Source organism: Arachis hypogaea, chromosome 3 (genome assembly GCF_003086295.3).
Source record: "Arachis hypogaea cultivar Tifrunner chromosome 3, arahy.Tifrunner.gnm2.J5K5, whole genome shotgun sequence".
Taxonomy (NCBI): Eukaryota; Viridiplantae; Streptophyta; class Magnoliopsida; order Fabales; family Fabaceae; genus Arachis; species Arachis hypogaea.
Genome location: NC_092038.1, coordinates 73099288 through 73103859, shown reverse-complemented (window position 1 = coordinate 73103859; position 4572 = coordinate 73099288).

The following is a 4572-nucleotide window of genomic DNA, read 5'->3' as shown; positions in this document are numbered from 1 at the left end:
TTTTTCTTGCTTCAAGAATCAAATTCATGATTTTTCAGATCAGCAATAATATTTTTCGTGTTCCTCATTCTTTCAAGAGCCAATATTCATAAAATTCAATATAAAAAATATGCACTGTTCAGGCATTCATTCAGAAGACAAAAAGTATTGCCACCACATATAAATAATTAGAATTTTCCTTATTAAGAACTCAAAAAAAATATTGCCTCTTTATTCTAAAAATCTACTATTTTATTCATGTTTCATGATGATGAGAAAAATAAATTATATCTTAATTGGAGATAAAATCAAAATAGAGATACTAATTACTACTACTAATATATAACTTCTAAGATAAATTCATAATAAGAACAGTTATCACAGAGTTAAGGCAAAGATTAGGACTCAATAACCTTTATTTGGGGAAGTGGATGTTCCTCTAGTCTGTGGGATGCTTGATCCTTCAAGAGATAATTTTTGATGCTTCAGTTCCTTCAAGTCACATCCTTGCTCTTCCTGTTCCCTTAGGTTCCATGATCTTGATGAGTTTTAGCTCAGTGGTCATGGCAAATCACACCAAACTTAGAGGTTTGCTTGTCCTCAAGCAAAAGAAAGGATAGGAGAGGAATAGAGGGAGAGGCAATTTCGAAATTCAAAAGATATGATGAGTTGAAAAGGATTTGAAAAAGAGTTGGATTGGAAAAAGATTTGTGTTTATGGATTAAGATACATTTGATATTTTTGAAAAAGGGATTTTAGAAATTAGGATAAAAATTTTTTGGAATTGAAGGATGAGTGTTTGTAACATGTTTATGCAAGAAATCATTAATTGAAACAAAAAAAAATTATTAAAAAATTGAAGTAAAAACGAATTTACCTCCTCCCCACCATTCTGGCGTTAAAGGCCCAAACGCTGCATGTTTTGGGCGTTTAACGCCCATGTCTAGCTTCTCCTGGGCGTTCAACGCCCAGCTGCTGCTTCTTTCTGGCGTTGAACGCCAGGAAGTCCTTTGTCACTGGGTGTTTTTCTGAACGCCCAGGATGCTGTAATTCTGGCGTTAAACGCCTAGAAGGAGCTTCTTTCTGGCGTTCAATGCCCAGAAGATGCTTATTTCTGGCGTTTAACGCCCAGATGGCTATCCTTACTGGCGTTGAACGCCCAGTGGATGCTTCTTTTGGGTGTTCAATGCCCAAAATATTTCTTACTTGCTTTTTCACGCCAGTGAGCTTCCAAATTCCCTTGTAACTCTGTGAATTTAAGCAATTGCTATTTTACCTTGAAGATACTTGACCTATACCTGTAAAAATCAATTAATTAACAAATAAACTTTGTAAATGGATGGGTTGCCTCCCAGCAAGCGCTTCTTTATTGTCTTTAGCTGGACTATTACTGAGCTTTAATCAAGTCTCAGTTTTGAGCATTCTTGCTCAAAATTGCTTTCAAGATAATGTTTAACTCTTTGTCCATTAACAATGAACTTTTTGTTAGAAACATTATCCTGAAGCTCTATGTATCCATATGGTGACACACTTGTAATCACATATGGACCTTTCCACCGGGATTTCAATTTCCCGGGGAATAATCTGAGCCTAAAATTAAATTGCAGAACTTTCTGCCCTGGCTCAAAGACTTTGGACGACAGTTTCTTATCATGCCATCTTTTTGCTTTTTCTTTGTAAATTTTTGCATTCTCAAAAGCATTGAGTCTAAATTCCTCTAGCTCATTTAACTGGAGCAATCATTTTTCTCCAGCTAACTTGGCATCAAGGTTTAGGAATCTGGTTGTCCAGTAGACCTTATGTTCCAGTTCCACTGGCAAGTGACATGCATTTCCATACACGAGCTGGTACGGAGAGGTCCCTATAGGGGTCTTGAATGCTATTCTGTATGCCCATAGAGCATCATCCAAGCTTCTTGCCCAATCCCTTCTACGGTTAATCACAGTCCGTTCCAGGATTCTTTTAAGTTCTCTATTAGATACTTCAGCTTGCCCATTTGTCTGTGGATGATATGGGGTGGCCACCCTGTGGCTAACTCCGTATCGAACCAAAGCAGAGTAAAGCTGTTTATTGCAGAAATGAGTGCCCCCATCACTGATTAATACTCTAGGGGTACCAAATCTGCTGAAGATGTGTTTCTGGAGGAATTTTAGCACTGTCTTAGTATCATTAGTGGGTGTTGCTATAGCTTCTACCCATTTGGATACATAATCCACTGCCACCAGAATATAAGTGTTTGAGTATGATGGTGGGAATGGCCCCATGAAGTCAATACCCCATACATCAAACAACTCGATCTCCAAGATCCCTTGTTGAGGCATGGCGTAATTGTGAGGCAGATTGCCAGATCTTTGGCAACTGTCACAATTGAGTACAAAAACTCGGGAGTCTTTATAGAGAGTAGGCCAGTAGAAGCCACATTGGAGGACTCTTGTGGCTGTTCGTTCACTTCTAAAATATCCTCTATACTGTGATTCATAGTAGTGCCATAGGATCTTTTGTGCTTCTTCTTTAGGCACACATCTACGGATTACTCCGTCTGCACATCTCTTGAAGAGATGCAGCTCATCCCAAAGATAATACTTTACATCCATGATTAGCTTCTTTGATTGCTGCCTACTGTATTCCTTGGGTATGAATCTCACTGCCTTATAGTTTGCAATGTCTACAAACCATGGCATTTCCTAGATGGTAAAGAGTTGCTCATCCGAAAAGTTTTCAGAGATCTCAGTAAGAGAGAGGGATGCCCCTTCTACTGGTTCTATTCGGGACAGGTGATCTGCTACTTGATTTTCTGTCCCTTTTCTGTCTCTTATTTCTATATCAAACTCTTGTAGAAGCAACACCCATCTTATGAGTCTGGGTTTTAAATCCTTCTTTGTGAGTAGATATTTAAGAGCAGTATGGTCAGTGTACACAATCACTTTTGATCCTACTAAATAGGATCTGAATTTGTCAATGATGTAAACCATTGCAAGTAGCTCTTTTTTTGTGGTTGTGTAGTTCTTCTGTGCATCATTTAAAACACGATTGGCATAGTAAATGACGTGCAGAAGCTTGTCATGTCTCTGTCCCAACACTGCACTAATGGCATGGTCGCTGGCATCACACATCAGTTCAAATGGTAATGTCCAGTTTGGTGCAGAGATGATTGGTGCTGTGACCAATTTAGCTTTCAGAGTCTCAAATGCCTGCAGACACTCCTTATCAAAGATAAATGGCGTGTCAGCAGCTAGCAGATTACTTAGAGGTTTGGCGATTTTTGAAAAATCCTTTATAAACCTCCTATAGAATCCTGCATGCCCCAGAAAAGCTTCTGATTGCCTTAACATTGGCTGGTGGTGGTAATTTTTCAATTACCTCTACCTTAGCTTGATCCACCTCTATTCCCCTGTTCGAGATTTTGTGCCCAAGGATAATTCCTTCAGTCACCATAAAGTGACATTTCTCCCAGTTTAAAACTAGGTTAGTCTCTTGGCACCTCTTTAGAACAAGTGCTAGATGGTCAAGACAGGAGCTGAATGAGTCTCCAAATACTGAAAAGTCGTCCATGAAGACTTCCAGAAATTTTTCCACCATATCAGAGAAAATTCAGAGCATGCACCTTTGAAAGGTTGTAGGTGCATTGCACAGGCCAAATGGCATCCTTCTGTATGCAAATACTCCAAATGGACATGTGAATTCTGTTTTCTCTTGATCTTGGGGATCTACTGCAATTTGATTATAACCTGAATATCCATCCAAGAAGCGGTAGTATTCATGACCTGCTAGTCTTTCTAGCATCTGGTCTATGAATGGTAAAGGAAAATGATCCTTTCTGTTAGCTGTATTGAGCCTTCTATAATCAATACACATACGCCACCCTGTAAAAGAGGTCAGGATTCAACAGCATCAGCAGTCATTTTTCAGCCTAACTCAGACTTTTGCTCAGCTCCCTCAATTTCTGCCAGAAAATACCTGAAATCACAGAAAAACACACAAACTCATAGTAAAGTCCAGAAATATAATTTTTGCCTAAAAACTAATAAAATTATATTAAAAACTAATTAAAACATGCTAAAATCTACATGAAAATACCCCCAAAAAGCGTATAAAATATCCGCTCATCAATCGTCTTGCCCTAGGATGACGCCTGTGGTGTTTTCTGTGGTAAAAGTAATAGTGGGGAGGTTGGGTGATCGGTTCCCTTCTCCGACATGATATACCTCTTTAAGGTGCCTTTTGCGAGATGATTTAGAGATCCCCGTCCTGCGAATCCCTCATTTATCATATGAACATGTCTCTCAGGGATGTGAGGTGGACGTTCAACTCGTCTGACCTCTTCATCCCTTCTTCTCTTCCTCGATTCCTCTGCTTTATTGGCTAAAAACCAATATAGTCGTCCTTCTCGTGCCAATTTTTCTATAAAGTTCTTTATGTCATAGCACTCGTTGGTAGGATGCCCATAGACTCGGTGATATTCACAATACTCTGTCCGACTTCCTCCACTTTTATGTTTTATCAGACGAGGGGATAGGATCTTCTCAGTGTTGCATATCTCTCTGTAAACATCAACAAGAGACACCTTGAGGGGAGTGTAGTTGTGGTATTTTC